Below are 16,012 nucleotides of genomic sequence, written 5' to 3' on the forward strand. Positions count from 1 at the left end.
CTTCCGCAGGCGCAGTAGGACCCGGCCCTGTCTGCCTGCTCTGCGGCTCTGAGGCCTCCGCGCGGGGCACGAGGTAGGCGGGGCGGGGTGGGCGGAGTGGGTTCGCGGCGGGGACCCGGCAGAGCCCGCAGCAGCCCTCTGTCCGCGCCTTGCCTCCTCTTCTGGCCTGGCTGGTCCCCACCTCAGCCACAGCGGAGCCTCCTGGCCGACAGAGGTCTCCTCACCAGCACCCTGGGGACCGCGTGGGTGTGGCCGGCGGCGACCTCGGCAGGCGACATTCCGGCGGACTGGCACCAGGTGGACCTGCTACTGTCTCCAGGCCCCATCCCGGTCCAGGGAAGGTGGGCGTTTGGACCCCTGAGGCCCAAGTAGGTGCAGCCCCCGGAAGGGGCGCTGACTGCGTTTCCCTGGAGCCTGCGTCGGGGTTCCGCACTGAGCTGAGAATGACGGGAACGTGTGAGAATTTGCATTCCGAGGATTTCGTCTGAGAACCTCACCGCCGGAGAGAACTGCCCCCAGGAGAGCCTGCCCACGTGCCGCCGGGAGAGGCCGAGCTTCCTGGGAGCAGGCGCCCGGCGCGGGGCTCCCAGCCTGTCTGTCCCTGGACGAACCACCCTGTGCCAGAGGTGGAGCATGTGTGAAATGCCAGGGGCCCAGAGGACCCAGGCAGTCATTCACACACCAGCTCACGTGCAGGCTTCAATTCAGCGTTGAGGCCATTTGGGGCTGGGCTTTTTCGATGACTGATTTGATGCGTAGTTTTTTGGTTACTAATTGTATTTACTTGTTATAGGTCTGTTCTGATTGTCTGTCTCTTTTTGGGATTGCCATCTAAAAAGAACACGGAGTGGGCAGGCAGGGTGGTCAAGCAAAGCCATTGGAAGAGGACACTTATTTAAGCAAAGGGCAGTGGGAGGTCAGCGTCAAGGGTGAGGATATCTGCAGAAGTAGCATCTTGGGCAGGGGGCGAGAGCCTGGTGTGTAAGAAACAGGGCAAAGACCCCTAAGTCGAGAACCCAGGAGCAGGAGGGACTGGTGGGAAATGGGAGGTAGGGGCATGCAGGGATGCGGCAGGTCCTACACAATTAGAACTGGGGCCCCTTCTCTGCAGGAAATGGGTGGCCATCGGAAGACTTTGAGCACAGGGAAGGATGTGACTGAACCTTTAAAAGGATCATTCTGATTCCTGAGTGAAGAACAGACTAGGAAGTGTGGGGAAGGAGGCAGAAGGCCATCCAGTGACAGATGGGATATGGAGTGTGACCCAGAAGGGTCAAGAGTGACTTCAAGGGCTTTTCGTATACTGATCTTGTATCCTGCAACCTTGCTAAACACATTTATCAGTTCTTCTAGTCTTTTAGTGGATTCTTTGGGATTTTCTCTATACAAAAGCATGTCATCTGTGATTAGAGATCATCTTACCTCCTCCTTTCTAATCTGGATGTCTTTTATTTCTCCTCCTTGCCCTGGCTAGAACCTCCAGTGAAATATTGAATAGAAGCAGCAAGAGTGGACCTCCTCGTCTTGCTCCTGATATCAGGGAGAAGGCATCCAGTCTTTCACCATTGGGTATAATAGCTGTGGGTGCTTCAAAAATAGGTTTTATCAAGCTGGGCACAGTGGCTCACACCTGTAATCCCAGCACTTTGGGAGGCTGAGGCAGACAGATCTCTTGAGGTCAGGAGTTGGAGATCAGCCTGGCCAACATGGAGAAACCCCATCTTTACTAAAAATACAAAGAATTAGCCAGGCATAGTGGTGGGTGCCTGTAATCCCAGTTACTCAAGAGGCTGAGACAGGAGAATTACTTGAACTCATGAGGCAGAGGTTGTAGTGAGCCAAGATTGTGCCACTGCACTCCAGCCTGGGTGACAGAGTGAGACACTGTCTCAAAAAAAAAAAAAATAGGTTTTATCAGATTGAGGAAGTACCTTTTTTTTTTTAAGACAGTTTTACTCGGGCTGGGTGTAGTGGCTCACGCCTGTAATCCCAGCACTTTGGGAGGCCAAGGCGGGTGGATCACGAGGTCAAGAGATGGAGACCATCCTGGTCAACATGGTGAAACCCTGTATCTACTAAAAATACAAAAAATTAGCTGGGCATGGTGGCACATGCCTGTAATCCCAGCTACTCAGGAGGCTGAGGCAAGACAATTGCCTGAACCCAGGAGGCGGAGGTTGCGGTGAGCCAAGATCATGCCATTGCACTCCAGCCTGGGTAACAAGAGCGAAACTCCGTCTCAAAGAAAAAAAAAAAAAGACAGTTTTGCTCTTTTTGCCCAGGCTGGAGTGCAGTGGCATGATCTTGGCTTACTGCAACCTCTGCCTCTCAGATTCAAGCGATTCTCCTGCCTCAGCCTCCCAAGTAGCTGGGATTGCAGGTGCACGCCACCATGCCCAGCTAATTATGTATTTTTAGTAGAGACAGGGTTTTACTGTGTTGGTCAGGCTGGTCTTGAACTCCTGAACTCTAGTAATCCACCTGCCTCGGCCTCCCAAAGTGCTGGAATTGCAGGCATGAGCCACTGTGCCTGGCTGAGGAAGTACCCTTCTATTCCTACTTTGTTGAGTGTGTTTATCATGAAAAGGTGTGGGATTTGGTCAAATGATTTTTCTGCATCCATTGAGATGATCATGGGGTTTTTTTCCTTGTTCTGGTAATGTGGTGTATTGCATTAATTGACTTTCAGATATTGAAAAGATATGTATCCCCTGCAGTCAGAAGATAAATACTCATGGAGTATCTCTCTTCCTGGATTCAGTTTAATACCATTTGGCTGAGTGATTTTTTTATCCATATTCATCATAGATACTAGTCTAAAGTTTTGTGGTGTTTGTGTCTGGTTTTGGTATCAGGGTCCTACTGGCCTCATCAAATGAATTGGAAGTATTCCTTCCTCTTCTATGTTTTTTTTTATTTTTTGAAAGAGTTTGTGAATAATTGGTTTTTTTTTTTTTCTTGAAGATAGGGGTTCACCGTATCATCCAGGCTGGTCTCCAATTCCTGCCCTCAACTGATCTTCCCACCTCAAGCCTCCTGAGTAGGGGGGATCCCAGGCACAAGCCACTGGGCCCAGCTTTAATTCTTTAAGTGTTTGATGGGATTCATCATTGAAGCCATTTGTGTCTGGGGATCTTGATTACTTATTTTGATCAATCTCTTTACTTGTTATAGGTCTATTCAGATCGTCTATTTGTGTCTTTAGAGGAATTTGTCTGTTTTTGTCTAAGTTCCAGTGTTTTGGGCGTAAGCAATTTTAAGGACAAAGGTATCCCTAGCCAAGATGGAAAAGGCCAGGGCAGGGTGGTGGGAGGGGTCAGAGTTTGGATGTGTTGCATCTCAGATGCCTGCTGGGCCCCCTCATGGAAACGCTGGTGGGCAGTTGGATGAGTGACTCAGCGGCATGGCCCAGGTTGGAGGCTTGGAGGTATCACCACAGACAGAGCCTTTAGAGCTGTGAGGCAAGAAGAGGGGCCAAGGAGCCATTGCTCAGGTGGAGGGGAAGTCGAGGCATGGTGCTTGGGCCTGGGGGCAGCACTTGGGAGGAGCCAACCTGAGAGGTGAGAGGCCAGAATAGGGGTCGCCTTCTTAAGGCCTGGGGGCTGACTCAGATTTGGCGAGTGCGGATTTTGCGGAACAGTGGTGTATTAGTCCGTTTTCACGCTACTGATAAAGAGATAGATACCCAAGACTGGGCAATTTACAAAAGAGTTTTAATGACTTAACAGTTCCACATGGCTGGGGAGGCCTCACAATCGTGGCAGAAGGCAAGGAGGAGCAAGTCACATCTTATATGGATGGCAGCAGGCAAAGAGGGAGCTTGGGCAGGGAAACTCCCCCTTATATAATACTGTCACATCTAGCGAGACTCACTCGCTATCAAGAACAGCATGGGAAAGACCTGCCCCCATGATTCAGTTACCTCCCACAACATGTGGGAACTCAAGATGAGATTTGGGTGGGGACAAAACACAAAAATTAGCTGGGCGTGGTGGCATGTGCCACCCAGGCTACTTAGGAGGCTGAGGCGGGAGAATTACTTGAACATGGGAGGCAGAGGTTGCAGTGAGCCGAGATTGTGCCACTGCACTCTAGCCTGGGAGACAGAAGGAGAGTCCATCTCAAAAAAAAAAAAAATCTAATTCTGTCCCAATACAGTGGTTCACACCTGTAATCCCAGCACTTTGGGAGGCCAAGGCAGAAGGATCACTTGAGCCCAGGAGTTCAAGACCATTCTGGGCAACAAAGTAAGACCCCACCTTTACAAAAATTTTTTTTTAAATAGCAGGAAGCCGGGTACAGTGGCTCACGCCTGTAATCCCAGCACTTTGGGAGGCCGAGATGGGTGGATCACAAGGTCAAGAGATCAAGACCATCCTGGTCAACATGGTGAAACCCCATCTCTACTAAAAATACAAAAAATTAGTTGGGCATGGTGGTGCATTCTTATAATCCCAGCTACTCAGGAGGCTGAGGCAGGAGAATTGCCTGAACCCAGGAGGCGGAGGTTGTGGTGAGCCGAGATCGCACCATTGCACTCCAGCCTGGGTAACAAGCGAAACTCAAAAAAGAAAAAATGCAGGAAGCAATAGTGTGCACCTGTGCTCCCAGGTACTCGGGAGACTAAAGTAGGAGGATCACTAGAGCCCAGGAGGTAAAGGCGGCAGTGAGCTGAGATTGTGCCACTGTACTACAGCCTGGGCAACAAAGCAAGACCCCTGTCTCAAAAAAACAGAAAAAGAAAAAACTATTTTGTCGAGGGCAAAAGAGGCTGACCTTCTTTTCTTTTTTAATGTTGACACTAGGTTACAGTATCATTAGACATAATGAAGGTAGCGGGAAGGTGCTCCGAAAGCTACAAGTAGAGAAGCTGCTCAGGCACAGCTCCAGTAACCAGGGCCCAGCCTATGGGGAGGAGTTGGCAGGCACATTCCTTCAGGGGCTCCCGCCTGCCCATGGAGAGCACAAGAGGAGAGCCCATCCTGTTTGCTCTGCCGACCCCCTCTTGTTCCTAGACACATCCTGAGGGTCCCACTAAGTGCACGTTGACTTATTCTACAGGGTGAGGCCCCTGGACTTCTCGCTAGTGAAGTAGTGCAGTGACAGCAAAGCCACCACCCCCCCCACCCAAATATGTCCACATCTTAATTCCTGGAACCTGTGAATGTGTGACCTTACCTGGTGTCTTGGTTCATTTGTGCCGTTATAGCAAAATACCACAGACTGGGTAATTTATAAACAATATAAATTTGTTTCTCATGGTTCTGGAGGCTGGGAAGTCCAAGATCAAGGCGCTGGCAGGTCCCATGTCTGGTAAGGGCACTTTGTTGCTGTTTCCTCTAGAGGGAAGAATGCTGTGTCCTCACAAGGTAGGATAGGCAGAGGGGCAAGAAAAGGCCAAACTCCACTTTTATAAGAGGAGCCCTCGTGACCTAGTTTTAAATGGCACCACCTCTTCTATCACCACAGTGGGGACCAAGTTTGTTAATATTCAACCTAAATAACACACAGGCACTCTAAAAAGATATTTATTCAGGAATAGAGCCTTTCAATGTGAGCACACATATTATAGTAACTATGTGCATGTTCAAGGAAGACAAAGATTTTAAAGAAAAGAAGCAGAAGAATTACATAATCATTTTGAAATGATTGCCATTGACTACAGAGATTAATATCAAGGGTGATACTGGCCCAAGGTTGGAAGGTAGCTGCTGGGCAGGTGTCCTTGCAGAAGAATTTTCTTGTGTAACATTTCAATGGCCTTGGTCAGACACGGTGGGTCACACCTGTAATCCCAGTACTCTGGGAGGCTGAGGTGGGCCAATCACTTGAGATCAGGAGCAAGACCAGCCAGGCCAACGTGGTGAAACTCCATCTTCACTAAAAATACAAAAATTAGCTGGGTGTAGTGGTGCATGCCTGTAATCCCAGCTACTTGGAAAGCTGAGGCAGGAGAATCACTTGAACCCAGGAGGCGGAGGTTGCAGTGAGCTGAGATTGCACCACTGCAATCCAGCCTGGGCAACAGAGGGAGACTCGGTCTCAAATAAAAAAAATAAGGTTTCAATGGCCTTTGTACAAGGCTGTGGTTTTTACAGTCTTTTGTGATAGTTTTTGTTATCAGGCATGCAAACCCTCTCTTCATGGCCTTCCCTAGCTCTATTTGTTAGAGTTTTCTTAACATTGGTCACTCTGTTTTGATCCTGACAACTTTCAGTTTCCATATGAATTTTGGAGGGAATGACATCTTTTAAATCATCATACCTGGCAAAAGGGACTTTGTGGATGGGATTAAGTGAAGGTCCTTGAGATGGGGGCTATCCTGCATTATCCAGGTAGGTCCCATGTAATCACGATCATGGGAGGGAAGCAGAAGCTTCAGAGTTGGACAGGAGATGTCACCACAGAAGCAAGGGTTAGAGGAGAAAAGATGCTGGCTTTGAAGGCAGAGGAAGGGGCCACAAGCCAAGGAAGTTGGCTTATTCTACAATCAACAGGATTAGGCCCCTGGATTCCTCGATAGTGAAATAGTGTAGTGACAGCAAAGCCGCCCCCTCCCAAAGATGTCCACATCTTAATTCCTGGAACCTGTGAATGTGTGACCTTATCTGGTGTCTTAGCCTGCTGGCTTTGAGGGCAGAAGAAGGGGCCACTAACCAAGGAATGTGGCTTATTCTACAAGCAACAGGATGAGGCCCCTGGACTCCTCGCTAGTGAAATAGTGCAGTGACGGCAACCTGCAGTGACACTGGCCCAAGGTTGGCTTCCTCAAAGCTGGAAGAGGCAGGGACAGATTCCCCCACAGAGCCTCCAGAAGGAACCAGCCATGCCAACACCTTGACTTTACCACAGTGAGATAATGTAGACTCTGACCTCAGAACAGTAGAAGAATAAATGCTTGTGTTTTGGCCACTGAATTTGTGGTAATTTGCCACAGCAGCTGCAGGAAATGCATACACATGGTGACTAATTACAGAGTTCCTTCCCCAGATACACTCAGGAGCATGTAACCACCCCAGCCTCCTAGTGGAAGCACAGGTCCTGCAGAGAGGCCACACCTGTGCACCCCAGGAGCCAAGGCCACCCTCCTGCACAGGGTACCACTCCTTGCACCTGCCCACTCCGGCCTCTTCATGGCCCTTGGTCAGGGCTGGGTACACCAGCAAATGTTTCAAAGTAGAACATCCCTTAGTGTGGTGATTCTCAGCATTTTTCTTTTCTGGAAAGATGTGAAAGAAGATGTTCATGTGTGACATGGGCCCATGGAGGTGTTTGGGATAGTCACCATACCCAGTAGGCCAAGAAGGTTGATACTGGGAACCAGGACAGGAAAAAATACCATCTTTATCGTCACTGGCTTTTAATCAAAATTTAACATTTTCCTGAATTATGAATCTAGACAACCAGCTGTGGCAGTGGCATCAGCAGTGTCCAGGACTCCACCTGCTACAGAAGTCATGGATGTCTCACATCACCATTTCTGCCAATATCACAGAATACCATTCTGCTCATCATTGCTTCAAAATTACCATAACTACTAGCCTAGCTGCTCAATTACATTATTTAACACATTCATAAGCACATGCAGACAGATATGGCGGGTCACACCTGTAATCCCAACACTTTGGGAGGCTGAGGCAAGCAAATCACCTGAGGTTGGGAGTTCAAGACCAGCCTGCCTAACATGGAGAAATGCTGTCTCTACTAAAAATACAAAATTAGCCAGGTGTGGTGGCACATGCCTGTAATCTCAGCTACTCAGGAGGTTGAGGCAAGAGAATCACTTGAACCCAGGAGGGAGAGGTTGTGGTGAGCTGAGATCGTGCCATTGCACTCCAGCCTGGGCAACAAGAGCAAAACTCCCATCTTAAAAAAAAAAGCAGCATATGCAGTACTGTGCCACCATTCGAAATTTTTTATGAAAGTATTTTAATTTCATTTTTAATCTTTATAGGCATTAAAAGCATTATCTGAATCTTAAAGAAAAGTCCAAGATCTGATGGCTTCCTGGTGAATTCTACCAAACGTAAAGAAGAACTAATACCAGCCCTTCTCAAACATTTCCAAAAGACTGAAGAGAAGGGAACACTTCTTAACTCATCCTGTAAGGCCAGTATTACCCTGTTTCTAAAGCCACACATAAGAAAACGACAGGCCAATATTCCTTAGGAACACTGATGCAAAAAACCTCAACAAAGTACTGGCAAACAAACGTCAGCAGCATGTTAAAAGGATTATACACTATGACCAAGCGCATTTATTTCTGGAACGCAAGGATGGCTCAGCATATTAAAAAAAAAAAATCAATGTAATACACTATACTAACACAATGAAGGAAAAAACCACATGGTCATCCCAACTGATGCAGAAAAAGCATTTGCCAAAACACCATTTCATAATAAAACCACTCAACAGATTAGGAATGGAAGGGAACTACCTCAACATAATAAAAGCCATTTATGCAAAGCCCACATCTGACACTATGCTCAGTGATGAAAGGCTGAAAGCTTTTCCTCTAAAATCAGGAATAAGGCAAAAATGTCCACTTTTGCCTTTTCTATTACGATTTAGCCACGGCAATTAGACAAGAAAAATAAAAGACATCCAAATGGAAAAGGGAGAAGTAAAATTATCTCTGTTTACAGATTATATGATCCTTTATGAAGAAAATCCTGAAGATTCCACAAAAGACCTGTTGGAACTAATGAATGAATTGAGCAAAGCAGTAGGATACAAAGTCAACATGCAAAAATCAGTTGCATTTCTGTATGTTAACAATCGGAAAAGAAAATTATGAAAATTCCATATACAATAGCATAAAAAGAATAAAACAAGAATTAAGGAGGTGAAGGACTGGTACAATGAAAGCTACAGAACATTGCTGAAAGGAATTAAAGAAGACAGATAAATGGAAAGATACTTTGTGTTCATGGGTGGAAGACTTAATATGGTTAAGATGTCAGTACTACCCAAAGGAATCTACAGATTTAATGTAATCCCTATAAAATCCCAATGACATTTTTTGCAGAAATAGAAAAACATCTTAAGATTCATATGGAATCTCAAGGGACCCTGACTAGCCAAAACAGTCTGAAAAAGAACAAAGTTGAAGGACTTTCACTTCCTGATTTCAAAACTTTCTACACAGCTACAGTAAGCAGTGTGGCACTGGCATAAAGACAGACATATAAACCAGTGGAATAGAATAGCAACTCAGAAACAAACCCTTCATACATGGCTAAATGGTTTTTAACAAGAGTGCCAAGACCATTCAGTGGGGAAAGCACAGTCTTTTCAGCAAATGGTGCTGGGAATACTAGATATTCACACACAGAAAAATAAAGTTTGGTGCTTACCCAGATAGAAAGACTCAGAATGGATCCAAGACCTAAATGTAAGATCCCAAACTATAAAACTCTAAGAACAAATTAAAGGGCAAAGCCAGGCACAGTGGCTCATGCCTGTAATGCCAGCAGTTTGGGAGGCTGAGAAAGGAGGACCCCTTGAGCCCAGGAGTTCAAAACCAACCTGGGCAACAGAGAGAGACCCTGTCTCTACAATAAATTTAAAAATTAGCCAAGTGTGGTGGTGCACGCCTGTAATCCCAGCTACTCAGGAGGCTGAGGTGGGAGGATCATGAGCCCAGGAATTTGAGGCTGCAGTGAGCCATGGTTGTGCCACTTCACTACAGCCTGGGTGACAGAGAAAGACCCTATAGAAAAGAAAAAAGAGAAAATACAGGATAAAAGCTTCATAATATTGAATTTGGCAATCATTTCTTGGATATGACACCAGAGGCCCAGGCAACAAAAGAAAAGATAAATTGACATCATGAAAATCAAAAAGATACTATCAGCAGGGGGTGGACATGGTGGCTCATGCCTGTAATCCTAGCACTTTTGGAGGCCAAGGCTGGTGGATCACTTGACCTCAGGAGTTGGATACCAACCTCGGCAACATGGTGAAACCTCGTCTCTACAAAAAACACAAAAGATTAGCCAGGCGTGGTGGCTCATTCCTGTAGTCCCAGCTGCTTGGGGGTGGGGGCTGAGGCAAGAGGATCATTTGATCCCAGGAGGCAGAGGTTGCCATGAATGGAGATTGTGCCACTGCACTCCAGCCTGGGTGACAGCCTGACACTGTTTAAAAAAAAAAAACGTAACAAGGCAACCCACAAAAGGAGAAAATATTTGCGAATCACGTATCTGAAAAGGGATTAATATCCAGGAAACATGTGGAGAACTCCTAAAACTTAACAATAGGAATCCAAACAACATGGTTAAAAAATTAGCAACAGACTTGAAGAGACACTTTTCCAAAAAAGACACACAGATGGCCAAGAAGCACATGAAAAGATGCTCAGCATCACTAGTCTGTAGGGAAATGCAAACCAAAACCACAAGAGACCACCTACCAGCCGCTAGAATGGCAGCTGCCGTAAAACTAGAAAATAGCAAGTACCGGGGAGGATGTGGAAAAACGAGCAGCTCTGTGCACTGTTGCTGGGAATGTGAAATGGTGCAGCCACTGTGAAAAGCAGCATGGATGTTCCTCAGAAAATTAAACAGAATTACCATGGGACCCTATAATCGAAAGCAGGGTCTCCAAGGGGTGTTTGTATGCCCTGTTCATGGCAGCTTATTCCACTTGGGTGGAAACAGCTGAAGTGTCTGTTAGATACAGTGAGTTCCTCTTTGGAGGTTCTATTTTCCTCTTTGCCCCTAGTTACAGTTAACAACCTTCCCACTAGTCCCACATCTGTTCCCAATCTGTAACCTGTAACCCACATCTGTTTCTTATTTTGCTGCAATAGACCCCACCCCTGTTCCATTTGAAGTAGCCCATCAGGATCAGCTTAGATTGTGTGGTTTGACTTCAGCCAATGAGGACCAGACACAGTAGCAGGGACTGACTGCAGCAGGGTTAAAAACCCCTTTCCTCCTTTGTTCAGTGTGTTCTCACAGTGGCCAGAAAAGTGAGCAGCACCCTTCTGCAGAAGTAAATTTACCTTGCTGAGAAATCCTTTGAGTGCTTTTTTTCTTTGTGACTCCAACCTCTTTATTTCTAACAACCTGGGGGCCCGTCTGGGATTTCCTTTCTCCCCTGGGGAGAGGTCCCCAATCATCTCTTGTGAGGAGATGCATCCCTCACAACTGCCTTGTGGTGGCCTCAGGAAAGGGATGACATGGCATGACAAATGACCCTGGACACTCAGCAATGTGGGCAGAAAGGGTCCTCACTGTGTCAACCAGGTAAGTCTGTGCAGAGACCAAGGTAAGAAATGTTGCAGGGGCGACAAAGTATTTCGTTGTTGGTCGGGATACCTTGGAGGCTGAGAATGCATGAATGAGATGCACAACTGAGCCTCTAAACAAAGGAAAGGCAAGAAACCTCCAATAAGGCAGGGGAGGTTTGAACCTTTAGAGAAAAGAAAAGCAAGAAATCTCTAGGATAAGGAATTGAGCCTCAGGTCAAATCTCCAGGATGGGAAATGCCCCAAGTGAGATAGAAAATGAAAAGGATAGCCAGGTGCAGTGGCTCATGCCTGTAATCCCAGCACTTTGGGAGGCGGAGGCTGGTGGATCACGAGGTCAAGAGATCGAGACCATCCTGGTCAACATGGTGAAACCCCATCTCTACTAAAAATACAAACATTAGCTGGGCATGGTGGCGCGCACCTGTAGTCCCAGCTACTCAGGAGTCTGAGGCAGGAGAATTGCCTGAACCCAGGAGGCGGAGGTTGCAGTGAGCCGAGATCGTGCCATTGCACTCCAGCCTGGGTAACAAGAGCAAAACTCCATCTCAAAAAAAAAATGAAAAAGATAAAGCTAATAACAATAATATTCTTCCTGGTAGGCCCTTAGGTCTCATGTTAAAATATTGGGAAGATAATGAGAGGACTAAACACACACACAAAAAACAGATGATAAAATATTGTTGTTTCATTTGGACTCAAGAACCAGTCCTCAAACCCTCAGTTTTCTGGCCAAAGTTTGGGTCAAATGAGGATTGGGTTTGTCATCTTTTAATAGAATATATTAATAATGAGTCCAGTCTCAGGAAGAAATAGATTATGCCCTGATTTGGTGGCAGGGGCCTGTCCTCCCTTACCCCCTAAAAACTAAAGAAAGTAAGTCCTTGGAGAAGAATAGGATCCTTACCCCCAAACAGTCCGCCAGCATATGGGATCCCCTAGACTACCTTCCCCCATTTAATGCCGCTGATCCTCCTCATCCTTATCACCCTGACTTTTAGGAATTATCATCCCAAGAGCCCGCTCTAAGTACTATTCCCTAAAAAGACTTAAATGTGAGGTAGAACAATGTAATTAAAAAGGATATTCAGAACTTCCCTTTCCCCGTTACCTCTAAGGAATCACCTCCAACCCTCTTCCCCTTAAGAGTGGTGTCCCTAGGGCAGGGAGCCATTGGCTTAATGAATTCCCCTTAATCAGCTCAGAAGTTTGAAATTTGAAAAAAGAACTCAAGCCACTGTTAGATGACCCTTATGGAGTGGCAGATCAAATTGACCAATTTTTAGGACCCCAGTTATATACTTGGGCCAAGTTAATGTCCATCCTGGGCATCAGGAGAAGAAAGGAACATGATCTATAGGGCTACTGTGGTAATTTGGGAATGTGAACATCCTCCTGGTCAAAACATTCCCACCACAGACTGAAGATGCCCTGCCCAAGACCCCTGGTGAGACACAGCTCACAGAAAATATGCAAGACCTTAGGGAAATGATAATAAAAGGAATTCGGGAATCAGTACCCCAAACCCAAAATCTTTCCCGAGCATTTGACGTGCAACAAGGGAAAGACGAAGGACCTGTGGAATTCTTAGACTAAAAGGGCAAATGAGAAAATATGCAGGCCTAGATTTCAAAGATTCCCTTGGCCAGGGAATGCTAAAGCTTCATTTTGTCACTAATAGTTGGCCAGACATCTCAAAGGAATTACAAAAGATAGAGAATGGGAAATACCATCCCATGAATGAACTCCTTAGAGAAGCTCAGAAAGTATACATAAGGAGCAATGAAGAAAAGCAAAAGCAAAAAGCAAAGATTATGTTATTCACCTTCCAGTAGGGCGTTCCAAAAGATAAGGCCCCTAGACAAAGTGTTCAGGGGGCCAGAACCTATAAAGGATCCAAGCCCTCGCTTGCCAAGCCATATAAGGAACAAAGGGAGGCAAAGCCAAGGAACCTCAGAACAGGAAGGGAGAAAAGATGGAATAAATGTTTCAAATGTGGAAAAGTAGGTCACTTTAAGAGGGAGTGCCCTGAATGGGAAAAAGAGAAGGAAGTCATCCCGTTTATGGCCTTCGAAGAAGAATTGGGAGGTCAGAGACTCTGTCTCTTTTACATCAAGTCCCACCAAGAGCCCTTGGTAAATTTAGAGGTGGGACCCAAATATGAGTTTGTAACCTTTTTAGTAGGCTCAGGAGCAACCCGCTCCTCTGTTTCCCTCAACCTGTTATCACCTGCTACAGCTGTTCTTTACCCAATGTTCTTTACAAAATCGAAGTGGCCAGTCAAAAGTAAAAAGATTTAAAGCAGACTCTAGCAATTCAGACAGGATACCAAGATGCAAATGCCTGGATGGAATTGATTAAATATTCTGTCCACACCCTAAACAAAAGTGATTATTATGCTTGTATGCATAGTAGGCCAGAGGGCCAGGTTGTCCTCTTTCCACTCAGATGGTCTTCCAGAAGACTAGGCATGAGCTGTATGATGCCTCTTTTCCAAGACCCCATATCATGGGGTAATGAACTCTGCCGAGCCCTCTCTGCTATTCTCTGAAGTCTGACATCTGTGGATCAGTCCCTGAGGGCCATACAGCCTCTGTCTCCCAATGCCAATTTTACCTCATGTTTCTCATGACAGGGGGAAAACTTGGCATTCTTTGGAGACCTAACAGGATGCAGCGAGCTTCAGCCCTTCCAAGAGCTTACCAACCAGACATCCCCGAGCAAAGGCATGGTGATATTGTAGTGGACCCTTACTGGATACTCTGCTGAGTAACTGGAGCAGCACTTGTGCTCTGATTCAATTGGCCATCTCTTATAGCTGAGCAATTAGGGACTACTAGCCCTAAATCTGGGAGAATAGGATAGCATTAGACATGATATTAGCAGGAAAAGCGTGGAGTTCATGTCATGATTGGAACCCAGTGTTGTACTTTTATCTGGAATAAACGGCTCCTTTACAAGTCTCATGGAAAAGTGGTTTGGTAAATAGAAAGGGCCAATGACGTCAATGTTTACTTCTCTTGCAATTGTACCAGGTGTACTTACTCTTGTAGGATGCTGCATCATACTCTGTATTCGTGGATGAGTGCAGACACCTAGAAACAGCTCTCACCAAACCCTTTAATTCTCCCCCGCCTTATTACTTTTAGAAAACCAAGCAAAACAGCAGAGTCAAGACATGCTAAAAAATTTTGATGAGAACAAATTATGAAAATCAAGGGGGGAAATTGTTAGATACAGTAAGATCCACTTCAAAGGTTCTATTTTCCTCCTGGCCCCTAGTTACAGTCATCAGCCTTCCCACCAGTCCCATATCTGTTCCCAATCTGTAACCCACATCTGTTCCTATTTGGCTGCTGTAGACCCCACCCCTGCTCCAACTGAAGTAGCCAATCAGCTTAGATTGTGCAGCCTAAATCCAGCCAAAGGGGACCAGACACAGTAGCAAGGACTGACTGCATTAGGGATAAAGCCCCTTCCCTCCTTTGTTCAGTGTGCTCTTACAACAGCCAGAAGTGTGAGCAGCACCCTCCTGCAGAAGTAAATTTGCCTTGCTGTGAAATCCTTTCAGTGCTCATTTTATTTGAGACTCTGAGGTCTTATTTCCAACATGTCTGTGCGGAGATGATTGATAAGGAAAATGGGGCCTCGCCACACACAAGAGACTACTACTCAACCCAAAAAAGAAGAAAACTCTGACCCAACCTACAATACAGGTGAGCCTTGAGAACATTATGCAGAGTGAAATGAGCCAGTCACAAAAGGGCACATCCTGTGGTTCCACTCATAGGTGGTCCCCAAAGTCATCAGGTTCATAGAGACAGGAAGTAGAAAGGTGGATGCCATGCTGGGGAGGGGATGGAAGTGTATTTCTTTGGGACAGAGTATCCGGGCAGATGGAGAGCTCTGTGGATGGAGGGAGATGATGGTCCCGCATTGCTGTGACTGTGCTTAGTGCCACTGACCTGTGCACCTGCAATGGTCAATCTCTGCCCTCTAGTGGGTACCTCCATGGTGCCAGGCCCCTCTCATCTTGGGATGCACAGCACAGCAGCCTCTTGAAGTTGCCAGGATCAGATCTGCTGGGGGTTGGAGCTTCAGCTCAGGCCAGGGCCCTGCACCTGCTCCCCACCATACCATGCACACCTCCCCGCCTCTCTCCCCCATGTGCCCTTCCTTGCTCCACCTACACTGTCTGTGCCCTTCTTTCCCAGGTTCTGCCCGCCTCCTTCCCCAAGAAAAATAGAGCTAATATAGTGGGCACACCTGCAGTCCCATCTCCTGGGGAGGTGGCAGGAGCTGCTGGAACCCAGGAAATCCCAGCTCACCAGGCATCTTGAACCTACCAAAAAACACCCTTGGCAGAAGATGAGAGAGCAGGAAGGATGTCAGCAGAGCCCCTGTGGACTCTTCCACGGGAGGGAGGACTCTCATGCTGATTTGCAAGAGGCACCCCAGAAGCCCCCAGTCCAGGAGTGACGTGGGAAGGGTAGCTCAGAGGCAGGTTTCTGGCCTCTATCAGAGCCACTGCAAAACCCCACCTGTTAAATAAAAACAGGAGCTAAGGCCATGGCACACCCCTGTAATCCCAGCACTTTGGGAGGCCAAGGCAGGAGGATCACTTGAACCTAGGAGCTCAAGACCAGCCTGGGCAACCTAGCAAGATCCCACCTCTAAAAAAAAAAATAAGCCGGGTGTGGTGGCATGTGCCTGTGGTCCCAGCTACCCAGGAGGCCGAGGCAGGAGGATTGCTTTGGC

General features: G+C 46.8%; 1 protein-coding gene and 1 long non-coding RNA gene across 4 annotated transcripts in view; one reads left to right on the top strand and one right to left on the bottom strand.

Moving 5' to 3' along the window:
* The window catches only part of CAMSAP1 (calmodulin regulated spectrin associated protein 1), a 99,419-nt gene extending 98,974 nt beyond the window's left edge, over positions 1-445 (bottom strand). For all 3 annotated transcript variants that reach the window (XM_078331368.1, XM_035262609.3, XM_035262617.3), the window contains exon 1: positions 182-445. The gene's annotated coding sequence lies outside the window, so the exon portion shown is untranslated. The remainder of the gene's footprint in view (positions 1-181) is intronic.
* On the top strand, positions 12-11,020 carry LOC108593579 (uncharacterized). The gene is made up of 2 exons (XR_001914161.4): positions 12-73; positions 7,955-11,020. It is a non-coding gene; the product is annotated as an uncharacterized LOC108593579 (long non-coding RNA).
* Positions 11,021-16,012: the final 4,992 nt, after the last annotated feature.

The sequence above is a fragment of the Callithrix jacchus genome, chromosome 1 (genome assembly GCF_049354715.1).
Source record: "Callithrix jacchus isolate 240 chromosome 1, calJac240_pri, whole genome shotgun sequence".
Taxonomy (NCBI): Eukaryota; Metazoa; Chordata; class Mammalia; order Primates; family Cebidae; genus Callithrix; species Callithrix jacchus.